The 15798-nt window shown below is 37.8% G+C and overlaps 1 long non-coding RNA gene across 1 annotated transcript; it reads left to right on the plus strand.

Annotated features, from left to right (window-relative positions):
* Positions 1–75: 75 nt before the first annotated feature.
* LOC114059735 lies at positions 76–14174 on the plus strand. The gene is made up of 3 exons (XR_003571724.1): positions 76–86; positions 10640–10650; positions 14099–14174. It is a non-coding gene; the product is annotated as an uncharacterized LOC114059735 (long non-coding RNA).
* Positions 14175–15798: the final 1624 nt, after the last annotated feature.

Below are 15798 nucleotides of genomic sequence, written 5' to 3' on the forward strand. Positions count from 1 at the left end.
ACTGCCAGCAATGATCTCCACTAAAGACAGAGTTTGGAACTTACATTTAAATAAAAAATTATCAAACTTCATGATCAAAATTCAAAGTCCATATTTGTATTTTTATACTGTATTGGAAACAGAAGTCCTACTTGTGATTAACAGCAGTATCCTGGTGCCTGCTGATCTCACATCACTATAATCTGACATTGCCTGCCGTAAACAGAGCTGCTATTACTTGTTTTCATTTGACTACAGACAATCCTTTTATTTAAGAAGTAGAAGCTTACTGCTTTCACATTAATATGGCTACTGAGTGGAATACTTTTTCATGTATCTACATTATTTTTTTTCAAATGCTCAGACTTGCACAGACAAATGTGTTTTGAAATACTTGCTTTTGAGAGTATGTGTATGCACACACAAATATACACGTTCCCACACATTATGTTTGCACAGAAGCAGAGCAAGCATACATAAAATTTTGCTTTTGGCCACTTTTCTGGTGCACAAACACGAGACTCAATTCAAGTTGTCAGACAACTGCAGTGAAAGGATCCTGCTCATGGGTGCTGTGTTAAAGTTCAGTGTCCTCTGAATGTCACTTGGGCTGTCTACAGGACAGAGTCATTTCATGCAGTTTCAAACTCTCTGAGTAAAGTAGGATACATTTTAGTGTACTGTGACCCCTTCTATGTATCTGATCCTTCATGCAGAAACCAGGTCATGAATCAGTGGGGTGGATTGCAGAGGAAGGAGCAGCATGCATTCATGTAAGATACATATCCACGTTCTTAATATAGGCATTGCATCGAATGTATGCTCTTGTGTTAGGCTGCAAATATCGTAATAGATTCCTGGTACTCAAAGAAACTTTCATGTTTTCATTTTTTGCTTTGATCTTTTGAAGAAAATTTTAGTTTGTCTTTCCACACAGGTTAAGCCTTCTGATCTAGGTGTGCAAGTCTTATTTCAAGCATCAAAATAAAAAAAATTAGTTAACAACAAAGGCACTCTAAAGCTAAAACTGAATTCTTCTTTAGACAATGAGAAGGGGGGGAGTGTTGAATCTCAGGGTACCTTTTTAAATTATTTTTAGATCTGGAATTCTAGTCAGTCACTAATTTTTGAAGCACTGGTAGCTTTAAACCCAGAAGTTGTGCAACACTGTCTATCTTGCCTAGGTCTATTAAAATTCTGGTTATGCTACAAATCACCATAAACTAAAAATACTTTTCTTGAGCTACTGTAAAATACAATCTAATTTTGACAGAAATTACTATTGATTGTGTAGATTTTGTGCCTTGATAGATACCTCTCCTCTGATTACATATATACAAAGCTTAAGGTGTTCTAAAGTAGAAGCAAAAAATGCCGCGAAAAACCTCCTCATCTGGACATTTGAGGTGGCTGTGTACAGCCAGTTAAATAGTCCATCAAATTCAAATTTACCACTGCAAGGAATTCCCACTGATAGCAGAACATACCCTCTTCAGGCTTATTTCCGATAAAAAAGGAACTCTTCCATCACAAAGAAAATCTAACATATCACCACAGTAAGTCAACCTGTTGTTTTTATTTACTTAACCCATGCACTTTACAGTATAATACCTGAAAAAAGACAGTTAAGTGGTTTAACTCTGGAAAAAAACAGTTACACACAGAGTAGCTTGACCTGATTTTCTCTCTACCATTTCTGAATTTTTATCTATATTGCCTGTTTTCTGCTGTTCTTACTCCTATAGGTGTAGTCACATTAACAGGGCTGAAAACCTTGTTTGGTTTGGTTTCACTTTCATTAGGAAAAAGACCACGTTTCTTTATAGACTCAAAGATAAACTTCTAGAATTTATAGTGGCTATTGGGTTTTCCCCAGGTTTTTTTCCACTCTTTTTCCTCTTCAGGATGGCACTAAATCACACAAAATAACTTTTCTGTACATCATGAAGTTTATTATGCAGCATCTGCCGGAGTGAATGGTTCAGTTTCACAGAGAGATATATATGTATACATGACATACAGTTTGTACATGCTCAGTTATAGTATAAATCCTTCTTAGATTTAACCTTTTCCTAATTTATGGCTGTCTTTTCCCTTAAAGTTAACATATCAGAACTTTAGATGAACACATACCCCTTTTAGACATTGACGTGGCTAAACTGGTTACTCCTAGCCCCTTAACTAATCTAAAAACATTAAGGAATATAATTTCATACAGAGATAACATTGACCTTACAGGTTGTGCAAGCAATTCTTAAAGATGGGAGAAAAATACATTTGTTGTGTAAAGTCCCATAAAAGGAATAAAAATTAAAAGTTCCAAATATCAGACTGAGGAGATTGTGAAAATGTGGAAGGGAGAAAAATTTCAGCACCGTTAAATGTTTCATTTAATTGCAGAATTACATATTAATTATCTTGAACAATTATATATTAAGTATCTTGAATCCGATGTTCAAGATGGGTTTTCTTCTAGAATAACATTGTTTTTTGTATATTCTTTCTTTTGCAGATGAGAAAAGTCAAGAGTTACTAAAAATCCAAATACCATATTCTGAACTTCATCACAGTACCCAACACACTTCAATACCAAAAGGGAAATCTGCAACAAATGTCATATGTAGCAGCTAGAGAAGATAGTTTTCTTCCCTCTTTATCCCTCCCAGCATAGGATCAGCAACTTCCCAAAAGCTAAACCTTAACACACAGAGATGGTATGTTCATTTTAGGGACAATGATTTCACAAAAATAATATTATGCTTTTCTGTCTGACAAGGAGACTGGGAGACATTATTAATGGTGCTTTAGAGCAAATTCACTAGGCTTTGTTTCTCTTGTGTGTGCATTATAGATCATCATTTTTGTCTCAAGTTATGTTTAGCTATAACATTTTTTCCTAAATTCTTTCTTGATTCACTGGGAGAAGTAGATAGACAAGTCTTCTGACTTTCTGCCTGAAGATATGTTTTTCATGGAGAGGAAAACGTGCAAAAACACGCACCTACTTCCTATGCTGGAGAACAGGTTTTCCAGAGTGTGAATATAATGAACACTAACTTTAACTTTCCACACTGTAGATCAGCAGTTCCCAATATCCAGTTGCCAATAAATACATCTCCTTTTTCAAGGAACAACAATATATGCTTTAAATTGCTGAAAAGTACATTTATTTCCAAATTTAGGAAATCATCAGTTATAGAAATGACTGACAACTGCAACTACTGATCTGATGGCTTACATTATGTAATACTGTTGACAAGTAAATCATGATTTTTTTCAGCTTTATGAGGGACACCTCTACAGGTTTTATATTTTATATTTTTTACTCCCCTTTTTGAAGACAGACATCCTAATAATACAGAGTTTATAAATGCATTATGTTAAAGCAATATTTGTCAGTGGGGTTTATATGATAAAAGCTTTTCATAATAAATTTTTTTTTTATAAACACAGCTCTTAGGTCTACAGGGAAAAGCAAAGCAGGTGTTAGCCTTAATATTTTGTCTTACAACTGATATAAGCAGGACAGATTCTTCATTCAGGTTGGAAGTTCACACACTTTGAATGAAATGAAAGTACACCAAAAAGTGACTGAGAGATGACACAAAACTGGGCAGAATAGATAATTTGCAGTAGAGCACTGGAGGGTTGTGCAGCAATTCAGAGAGACTTCAACTAACTGCAAAAATAGGTTGACTGGAACTTCATGAAGTTCAAAAAAGGGGAGTGCCAAATCTTGCACCTGGGGAGGAACAACCCCAGTCCTCCAGTATTCACTGAGGATTGACCAGATGGAAAGCAGCTCAGCAGAAAAGGAGCTGGAGGGCCCTGGTGGTCACCAAGTTGAACACGAGCCAGCAATGTGCCCTTGCTGCAAAAAAAGCTAGCAGTATCCTGGACTGCATTAGGAGGAGTGTTACCACTGCTAGTAAGCCTAAACTTGGAATTCTTAGTCCAATTCTGAGCTCCCCAGTGCAAGAGACACAGTCATACTGGATTGATTCTTATAAGGAGCCATGAAAATGATGAAGAGCCTGGAGCATGAGAAAAGTCTGAGAGAGTTGCAGTGTTTAGTTTAGAGAAGATTCACAGGTCATTGTATTTATCTATAGGAAGAGAAGGTGCAAAGGCTCTTTTTGGCAGTGTTCAGTAACAGAACGAGGGGCAATGGACATCAGTCGAAACAGAGAAGGTTCCTGATGAACACCATCAGTCCTGGAGATTTTCAAAAGCTATCAAAACATCATCCCAGGCAACCGGATCTATACAGCCCTGCTTGAGGTAGTTTGATTAGATCAGAGGTTCCTTCAAGTCTCAACCACTCTGAAGTTAAAAGTAGAATCGAGATGCAGTAGCAAAATCCTGTTAGAGTTAAATATGATTTGAAGTTTCATATCTTCCAGTTCAGTCACAGAACAATAATTTTGGAAGTGCAGCAGTGTTGCTTTTGTCACATTGATAGGTAGATCACGTTTATATTAACTAATTTTTATTGTATACTTTATGTTTATACTTACTAGGAAATTTAGACATCAGTAAATATCTGTCCAAGTATCTGGAGTATCTGCAAGTATCTGGAAAGTTTAATTAAATATAAATCAGAACCACTCTTAAAAATTCAAAACTGGGGAATCCTCAGTGCTTCCCATTCAGCTCTTCCCTAAGGACAAAGATGAGTAGATAATAATGTGATCAGTCATCTGAAAATCCAGACTTGGGAAAAACAGTGAGCTGAATGAATTCTAGCATCTTCAACACAGTGCAGTGAAAGAAATATGAAAAAATTCTAAGATTTAAATATAGCATTGGCTGTTTGTATTGTTCATTACGATGAGTGAGAGATCCCAGATGTTCTCATTTATGGACAGCCAAATATTTTGCCAACTGCTGCACCAATTCCTTTGTCTGGTGTGTTTCACCCATTCTCCCTGAGATAAAAGTAAAATTTTAAATGTAAGTCTGTAATTGTTTAAGAACTTCTTTGCACTAGAGGAATTAAACTCACAGCAATTTTGAAGCACAGACAGAAAAGTTCATATTAGGCACCCAATAAAGATACAGTGGGTAGGTAGAAGCAGTGCATACTTGTACGAGACAGCTACACAACTAAACATTTTTCTCTGAGCTGGAAAATAAGAATTAATTAAAAATCGTGAATTTTTAAAACACAGTAAAAAGAAAGCAATATTGATTTTCAATATTTCTGCCAACTTCCCAAGGAGAGGTTTATAAAAGCCTTCATGCAGTTCATCTACCTACAGTTAGCATTAATGACAATAAATAACTTCTACTCCTATTAATGATATCCTGGAAATAGCCATAGGCTCTATGACAGTTCTCCTTGGAGAAAAATAAATACAGATTTTAATAGTATTTTTCCAGTAATCTTGGTTGATGGACACAATACTTCACAAAACCAAGATGCAGAACCAGAAGGATCTGAAACTTCCAGAGGGAAAAAAACCAAACCAAAAAAAAATCAAGAAAAAAACCAACCAAACAAATAGAAACAAAAACAAATGAAAAGGGTTTCTACAGAACCCACAGGAGTAAAGACAAATAAAAATACTACTTATTTGTCTTACACAAGACTTGTTCACAACAGTCCTTGCTTCTGGTTTTGAACCAAAGCATTATGTTAGTCTTCTCAAGTCTAGAAGAACTGGATTAAGACGGACTTTTGCACCTCAGTCTCCTGAGGGGAAACAAGGGCACAGCTGTCCAAGACTTGACAGTGAGAACTATGTTACTAGCAAGGCTGAAATAATTGCTGCCAGTAACCTATTTTCAAAACCAAGACACAGAGAAAAGAGTGACACAAAACATAGCATGCAGTAAAGGGAAACTAATCGAGTAGAAAACGAGCAAGCAACGTGTCCCTGTGGCAGGAAAGGCCAACATTGTCCTGTTGCCAGCAGGTCAAGGGAGATGATCCTTCCTCTCTATTCAGCAAAAGACAACTCTTGAAGTTGTCCAGTTCTGTGTTCCCCGGTACAAAAGAGACATGGACATACTGGAGACATTCTTATGAAAGATCATGAAAATGTCGAAGGGATTGAAGCATCTTTCATGTGAGAGTACGGTGAGAGATCCTCTTATTGATGTATAGGTATCCCTGAAGGGAGAGTGTGTAGAGGACAGAGCCAGGCTTTCAGTGGCGTCCTGTGACAGGACCAGGGCAATGGGCATAAACTGAAACACAGGAGCTTTCTTCTAAACATCAGGAGCCACTTTTTCACTGTGAGGGAGACTCAGCACTGGCACAGGCTGCCCAGGGGGTGTCTCCATCCCCAAAGATATTCTAAACTGCCTGGACACCATCCTGGGCAACTGGTTCTGGATGGCTCTACTTTAGCATGAGCACTGGACAAGAACTTCCTGAGGTCCCTTCCAACTTCAGTCATTCCATAGCTGTGATTCTATTGCACTCTTGCAGTGTAAGAAAGACTAAGACATTTTGCTTCATAAACACTGATTTTGGCCAGATTCATGTCAGAAAATGGTGGAAGGCCCAAGCAGCCAAAAGACATCACGCTAGAAAAGTGAGGACTGCCACACATCTGCAACCACAATGTATTACAACAAGCAGTATCATATAGACAGTAATGAAAACAGCAAGGTCTGTTTCCAAAGAAATGCACTCAAAAAGGACAAAAGTATTCCAGTGTACAGACCCAAAGGGACTATTGACCCAAAACATTACAATTAGAAGGTTAAATTCAATGCTTACTTCTCGTTCACGTCCCTGAATTAGGCAGCCAGATACTGGTATTAAAAATAATGAAGCGTAATGTATAGCTACACTTTTAACTACTGTATGTTCTAAGAAATAACAGTCTTATTTTTAGTAGAAAAATAGAAGAAATTATTTGGTTTTAATCTTGCCTTCAGAGTATATACAGTCCATTTTTCTTGTGGGGCTTGATTTGTGGCTTTTCATTGGTTGTTCTGGGGGTTTTTTTGGTAGGGGAAGGAAGCTAAAGTATGCAGACTGCACCCTTGAAAAATAACCACAGAGCTGACAAGAATGTTCTAAGTAACTACTGTCATTAGTACAAATACTCTTTTTCCTTAAGCACTAAAAAATCCTCCCTAATTATACATGTACCTAAGAAGCTATTCCATCCCCAAGAAGCACTTAAAAACGTCTTGGCTGGATCACAAAGCTTGCCTTCTCTTTCTAACTCTCTAATTACTCTAGTGGTCACAATTGTAATTGAAAGTGTTGCATAGAAATTTAGGTTAATTTTAAAATGAAACAAAAAAGAACTATTATTCAAATAGATGTAATGAATGGGAAATATAAATTATTTCAGTAATGTGGAATTTTTAAATTTCTCTAATATCATCTACAGGTACCTTCTACATCTACCATCTACAGCTACCAATTTAGCATCCTAATTTTACCCCCTGAGACTGTGAGGTCCTTAGAAACTCCTGTTGTTCTCTTCCAAATGCAGCCAGAGTACTAATGATAATTTCACAGTATTTGTTAGTGCCACATTTCTCAAAAACCTGGAGGCAGAAATAACTTCTGGACTATGTAGGACCTTTGACATTTAGATCCCTTCTTAACTGGCTTTAATTAAAATTATCATATCCTTACAGTCTGACAGACCAAGTGTATTTCTTTAGGTGCTCATCACCAAACCTACCATCATGATGATTCTAATTGGAGATTTCTGTAACGAAATAATGGAAATTTGATCATCATCTTACCAGATCATTTCACATGGAGAATGTCAACCTGAATTCAGGCTGTCAATTTGAATCCATAACAGGATAGCAGGAAGTTCTCTGCTTTCTCTACAGGTGGTCAATAATTCAAATCATACTCCGTTTATTCACAATGAGTATGTAATTCCTTAACTCTTTCGTGGGCGCTGAATAAATTGTACATAATATGAAAAAGCATATCTGAAACAATAATTTTCAGATACATGCTATGTCTGGAGAATGTGGCCCTCTGGGCTCTGCACACAACACCCAGAAAAAGAAATTAAATAAGTGAGAAAAAAAAAAATTTATTTTTTCCTACAATCACATCTGGTACCACCTTGGGAGACAGAGCTTTTGTTTGATATCCACCTGTTTGACCTGTCAGAATAATACCACAGCAGTTGTAGCAGATGTGAGTCCAAGAGAAAATATCACTAACAGTGACAACTTTGTCAGGGAAGACAACCTTCCTGCTGAGAGAGCTATGGTAATTACCTGGAAATTCAGAGCTGTTGAATATCAACCTCAAGCTGTTTAAAAGCAAAATCTGAAATTTTTAAGAAAAAAAAATTGATGGTACTTTCTACCTGTAAATCTGGCTTCAAAGCAAAAATGTAACCAGCTCTGCTTGACCTCCCTCTAACTCTAACCAGACCTCTACATTGAATTGCAGTACAGGTGGTGCCTAACAAAAAGAAACATTATGCTAAAAATGAACCAGCTCATGTGACTTGCAATTTATTGCATATTTATCTGAAAGCTATGTTTTTACCTTCAGGGAGATGGAAAAATAGCTCAGTTTGGAAAACAATTATGTACACTTGGGAAACAAAACTAAATTTAATGCTGTTGAAACCAGCTCTATAACAAGGTTCTGTACTCGCAGTTTAGAAAGATAATTACACGAATGAGTAATGGCCTGTCACAAGTCTTGTTCCCTTGACTAAAGAGCAGTGGATATTTGCCTATTCAAAATAAGGGAATTGCACTGTCTCAATTTCAGCACTGGTCTCAAAACAAAACTGCCAAGCAGGTAGTTTTAAACTCTCACTCCCTAAGACTCAATTTTCCACAGTTATAGGCAACATGTATCTTATGCTGTGAATGCAAACATGGGGGCAGATAACTGGGGGGAGGTGGTGGTGATGGTGTGTAAGTAGGCAGTGAACATCCAAAACTCATTTGCTACTTGCAACAAATACAGGTTCATTGCATATTTCAATAACATCTAAACAAAAGCAGCACATCCTGAATTTTCCAATGCACAAAAAAATTGAGGCATAACCGTAGATAGGAAGCTGATCACAAACTGTGCTTCTGCATACGGACTGTCCCTGTAGAAACCAGGGAGACCTGAGATTCTGTAAAGAAAAGCTGATGCGAAAAGGAAGGGTTCCCAAAAACAAATTGTCTAGAAAACAGGAGGAGAGCTAGGAGAGACAAAGAAACTGATCCTTGCTGGAGAAAAACCTGGAGATGAAGGATGCACGGAGACAAATGCCAGGAGCGCACAGGGACCTTGGTCAATAATGCCAGAGACTGCAACAACAGAACTGTGACCATCCTCACAGCACAAACCACAACCTTCTGCCCAATATCCTTGGACCAGCAGCAATCTCTTTGCCAAGAAGGAAAGGCAGACCTAGAGAATGCAGCACTGTATACAAACAACGAAGCTTACATGAGAGCTAGTCAAGCAGGGCAAAAGCCCTTATCTTGTCTGCTCTTAGACAAACCCAGTCCAGTATATAGATCTGCAGTAAATTTATTCTGCCTAACCCATGATGAAACATTTTCCAGCCCAGTTCCAAATCCTACCAACTTTTGCAATTTATTTTTTTTTTTTGAGTTTCATCCAGATTAAATGTACCTAATGAATGACTAATATACCTGCCTTGCTAAAATAGTGACATCTACACATCAGGCTGCAGAACAGCAGTTTTTAATTCAAAATTCCAATTATTCAGATTAACATCAGGACAGTGTCCTAAAAACTATAAGGAAAAGATTCAGATACCTGTTTACTTTTAGAATAGAGTCTTCCATTTTTGTATAACCTTTTTTATCGGCTTTCTTTTCCTCTCTTAATAAAGCCTCTAAAGCAGAGATTAGGATTTAGACTAAGTATCACAGAATAATTAACATGTATTCAGAATAATGAGTATATATTTACCACCTAAGGTTATTTTCCATTTTATTTTCAGTAATTCCTCATTGCAGTTACAGACAAAGCAAACATCATTGAGGAGCTAAGAAGAAATAGAACCATGCTTTAAGAGCACTCGTTAGTGCCTTTAAACAAAATACGTTTCTAAAACAGAGTCCAAAGAGAATAGGTTACCATTTCAGCAAGAAAAAATCCCAATATTTTTGGAGAAAATGGTTGATATTATGAAAACCTTCTCTCTTTCAGTAACTCAAATGAACATGCATGATGAGATGAGAGCTTTAAAAATACTAAGACTTTAAGGTATAATCCCAGGCAGACTTAGCTAAAACATTTACTGATTTGCACAACCAGTCTTTCCTATTTATTTTTAAAAGCATTTTAACAACAACAACAAAAACTTAATTAAAAATTTTTCATCAAGTACTATTTTTGTATTTATTACTCATTAAAACTTAAGATGTAAATCACAGAAAAACTTAATTGCCATCTCACCTTAAATATTGTGTGCACTTTTGGGCATCACTGTATAAGAAAGGTATTCAGCTCTTAGGGAGTGTCCACAGGAGGGCAACAAGGACGGTGAAGGGCCTTGAGGGGAAGCTGTATGAGGAGCAGCTGAGGGCACTTGGTCTGTTCAGCCTGGAGAAGAGACTGAGGGGAGACCTCATTGCACTCATGTGATGGTTGTAGTCTAGGCCTTCCTGGTGACCAGTTTGTAACCAAGGAAGTAACCAAGTACCCAGTATTTCATACAATTTTTATATAAACCAGAGTATAAATAAGTCGGAGATTAGAGACCTCGCTCTCTTCTCTTCCGGCGAGGTTTGGGAACAGAGGGTCCCTGCGCTGGTCTCGCTTATCTAAGGCTGAGGCCTGCAGAGTCCACCATCCTACCACGTGGAGGTTTGGAGAGTGCTGACTGTGACTGCCGATCCTGCTGTTCTAAGGGACGTGGTGAGATCTGTTTTGTTAGTTATTAGTATAGTTTGATCTAGTATACCTGTTCGGTGTCCCTTTTGTTCCCTTTCATCCCCTTTTTTCCCTTTTCCCTATCCCTTCGGAGGGGGGGGGGGAGGGGTGGACCCCCTTTTACTGTGTCTATAGCATATTAACTGTACATAACTGTAATTTACGTAAATATAGATATATTTTTTTACATAAGCAGCTTGACTTTGGGTTCTTTAATTTTTATAGTTTCTTTTTCTTTAACCTTAGGGAAAAAAGGAAGAGGGAAGGGGGCTGCTGTCCTAACTTTCGGGCATTTGGCAGGGAGCCAAGTCCAAACCGTCACAACTCACAACTTCCTTGTGAGGGGAAGAGGAGGGGCAGGCATTGATCTCTTCTCTCTGGTGACCAGTGACAGGACCCAAGGGAATGGCCTGAAGTTGTGCCAGGGGAGGTTTAGGCTGGAGATTAGAAAAAGGTTCTTCTCCCAGAGGGTGGTTGGGCACTGGAACAGGTTCCCCAGGGAAGTGGTCACAGCACCAAGCCTGACAGAGTTCAAGAAATGTTTGGACAGTACTCTCAGGCACATGATGTGACTCTTGGGGATGGCCCTGTGCAAGACCATTGATGATATTTGTGGGTCCCTTCCAACTCAGCATATTCTGTGACTGTGTGAAACATACTCAAGCAATCATTCCTCACCACCTCTGAAACTGATTTGATCTGATGCTAAAGCATTGCATGTTTCACTTATTTCATTCAACAGTACTTTGCATTGCTTTCTGTGTCTCCAAGAAAGATGTGGAGCTGGTAGAGTGAGTCCAAAGGAGGGTCACAGAAATGGTGAGAGGGTTGGAGTGCCTCTCCTACGAAAACATATGGAGAGAGTTGGGCTTGTTCAGCCTAGAGAAGAAAACGCAGATGTTATTGCAGAACTTGAGTAATTGAAGAGGGCACATAAGAAAGATGAAGCTAGACTTTTTATCAGGGCCTGCAGTGGCAGGACAAGGGCAACAGTTTTAAACAGAAAGAGGGGATATTCAGATTGGCTATAAATAAGAAGTTCTTCATGAAGAGGGTGGTGACACACTGGAACAGACTGCCCAGTGAAGCTGTGAATACCTCATTCTTGGAAGTATTCAAGGTCAAGTTGGATATGGCTTTGAGTAACCTCAAAGTCTAGTCTAGTGGAAGGTGTCCTCCTTATTGCAGGGGGCTTGAACTAGACGATCTTTAAAGATCCTTCCAACCAAACTAATCTATGTTTCTATGACTTCTTCCTTCAAATGAATAATCTAAACACTTTACATTATTTGATCATGCTTCCTTATTATTAACCTAAACATGAAGATCTTTGTATAATTCTTGATGCTTCTTTATATGCCCTTCTGTTTTGAACACGCATCTCAACATGCAAGCATTTTATATATATATATATGTATATAAAAATATTCCCATGTGGTCTGCAAACAAACCTTAATTCTATTCATCATCATTGACATTTATGTTTATTTTTATTCACAACTTGTTTCCCTTCTTATAGGTCACTGCATAGCACCACAGCCCACTCAGCACCTCCAGCAGAGTCTCACAACAGCTGTTCTGCTCTGCCTGAGAGAGCTGTGTTCTCGACAGGAGAAATTTTTTCCTTTCCAAGTTTTGCCTTCATTCCAGGATGTTATTTTTAAGAAATGTAAATAAATTAAGCATCTGCCTCTGCCAGGTACTTGATTTTCTGCCCAGGTATTCATGATTGAATACTTCAGGGGGGAAAAAAAAAAAAGTATGTTTAGGGAAATTTAAGTACTATCTGCAAGTATTTTCTGCACAAGAAAATGTACTTAAGTAGAATTGATGGACAGCTTCTGGCTAACAAGGGCTAGGGTCAAGTCTCAAAGAGAAGTATACAGGATCTCTGACAAAAAGTCACATGTGCTGTTCCCAATGTCCTACAGCACCCAAACACTGTCTCCCACAATTGACTTAATACTCTTTCAGGATTTTGCATTGCCTTTTCATAATACAACATTAGCGGATTAGGAAAAGAGTAGGAAACATGTACCTAGCTTCCCAAACCTTTAGTTTTCATACAACTACTTACACACAAATGAAAATTGACTGCCTTGATTACATAAATGAACTACTGAGTACGGTGAACAGTAGTCATAAAAAAAAAAACCACCCAAACTAAAACCAGACATAAGAGGAAGGACTTTGCTCAAGCAGATAGAAGAATAGTCTCCCTCCTGTCTTATATCAGATATTTACAATACATAATTCAAATCCCCATGAAGACTTATCCATTTCCATTGTTTGGAAAAAAAAAAAAAAAAAAACAAAACACCAAGATGTCTTCTAAGCAACTAACCAAAACCATAGGAGGAAGTACAAAAAGAAAGTACAAAAAAATTATTATGCACAAAAATATTGCAAGCAATTAGTTTATTCTGACCAGAGCCCAGGCAAGCTTTAGGAGCTGGTTTGTGTGTTTGTCACCTCAGAGCTAATGCAAAGTTCTGCCCAACAATGGAAACTGTGCTATTATGAAATATTCATTAAGACTGCATAACTGACAAATATATTTTGTAACATTCGGTTCAGTGATTTAAAGCCATCCCACCTTGTTAGGGGACAGAAGTTGTTTTAATTTACCATCTGCTAAGTGACTTTTCTGTAGCATGCCAGTGATCTCTATCGAATTCAAAAGCTGATGTGCCTCTACCACAGCACTCTCCCAGATGCCATTTGATAAAGCATCTTCTACCCAGACTCAGGCAGAACAGATGTTTTATATTTCTCTTTTCCATCAGTAATTCTTACAAATAAGATAGGCTACATATGAGTGAAGTATGTGTACAAAGCTGCTGATACGGATGTCCAATTTTCATTGCTTTCCCAGGAGTATAAAGCAGAAGGCACAGATTCAACACTGTTATCCACAAAATGTCAAGAAGGAGCAGCCATGGGAATTGTTATAACCATCGTTCACAGAGGACACAGTACCAGGATTTTTCTGGCCCTTATCCAATTGCAAGCATCACTATGGCTCAGGACTATCAGGGTAGAGCCAGATTTTTACCACTGCATTGAAAACTTTTTGTCAATCTCAAAAGTCATACTTTAGAAACCCATATGCACAAAGGTCCAAATGAAACTGCCTGATAAGATTTAATGGTTTCCTAAAACTATTTTTAAATGTTTTTTAACAGAATATTACGGTACATAATGACACATTTTCTGAGTGACCTGAAGCATTCCCTTGCAGAACACATAAAGATAGAGAAGTAACCAAAGTAGAACAAGTAGGCCAGCATCACTGGTGGGATATCTTTACAGGGTATTCCCCAACAGCAACACAGGTATTCCATTACCTGGTGCACCCAATACTAACTATAACCATAGCTATGCTTTTGCTAACTCTCACAAACATATACCTATGGCGAAAACTGAAATCCTTAGTGACAAAGACCCAAATGATTTGGGCAATGGTACAGTCGTACCAACACCCCCTGGAATTACAATTTGACGAAATAATTCATAAGTTATAAGAAAAGGGGGGAAATGAAGCCACTCAATTGAGGCAGTCTTTGAGAAACAAAAGGTTAACTCAAACACAAAATTGTGGAAGTAATTCCAAAACCCTAGCATTAGGAAACCACAGAAGCAATAAATTGTCTGAGGAACAGAACATGTTGACAAGATAGAACATTTAAAACATAAAACAAAGAGATAGCAACATCAGCAAATCTTAGAACGAGCCAAAAGTCAACCCGACCCTACCACACTTGCCAACTATCCAAATTAGGGAAAGATCTGAGGAAAGTTCAAAAGTTTACAACAAGGAAGACCAACGAACGACCACTGCCCATGATGAAGGCTACAGGAACTCCCACCTCTAAACCTCCCCAAATTGAAGACTCCGCCTATATATGAATATTACAAGTAGATGTTGCAATTTAATGAATATGCATGTTTATGATGTAATCTTATGCTCTAAACTGTATAAAAGAACTGTGCTGATTGTACAAGACAGAGTTCTTTGTCCAGGGTGACCTGGGAACTCTCCAACGCATTGCATTAAAATACCTCCTGCTTTAAGGAAACAAATTTTCATCTCTAAAGCAGTCTCTCTGTGCTTTTTGGGGCAAAAATTCGGCTTCAATAATCTTATAAGAGGCACCTCTTACCACTTGCTAAAAGTCTTTGGTTTGTTTGTTTGTTTTTTCAGAAAAAGGAGATAGATATGTTTTCTAAATTTATTTGATTGTCTTCAGTCCCTTTCCATTTAAAATATATTTAAAATTTTATCAACTTTATGTCAAGAAATGGAATAACATAATCATACAGCTTTTTGTATTTAAATTAAATTACAGAAGGGCCTGGCTGAAGAAAACAGTTTAAAAGGTAGACTATTCTTAACTCTCTAAGGACAAAATGGAATGGGAAAAGAGTATGTAAAACCCGAACTGAGAAACAATTACGTATAACAAAAAAAAGAAATAATAACAGAGTTATACAAATGAAGAATTGTCTCAGCTGCAGTGTGCTCAAATTTTTTCATCTTCACCCATGATTTTTCTTCTAGGAAACCTTCAGCTTCTATTTATATTGAAGCCAAATCTTCTGAGTGAGGGAGAGCTTCAAGCAAGTGATGTGTAACCATTGATACAGGGCTGTGTTAAATACCACTTTTATATCATCCTCTATTCAGGGCTTCTGAGCTGCTTGAAAGTTTGAAGCTGAGGAAAATCACTCAGCTGACATTTCTGATACAAATCCCTCTCCTGGCTAGATAGCATCCTTCAAGCATGGAAAGGGGAGGTCCAGATATCAGTTGTACTCATCTTCGTGCCCCTAGCTTGAACTGATGCTCTTAGAGAAAAGAAGCCATAGTTAAATACCAGCAACTCTGAAGTAGATCCACTGGTAGCCTGTACATATCTCTCCCATGTGCCTGATCAAAAACAGCAGAAGAAGACAATGCA

Source organism: Empidonax traillii, unplaced genomic scaffold, assembly GCF_003031625.1.
Source record: "Empidonax traillii isolate 1590-97213 ecotype Southwest subspecies unplaced genomic scaffold, ASM303162v1 scaffold240:size1935192, whole genome shotgun sequence".
Lineage (NCBI taxonomy): Eukaryota > Metazoa > Chordata > Aves > Passeriformes > Tyrannidae > Empidonax > Empidonax traillii.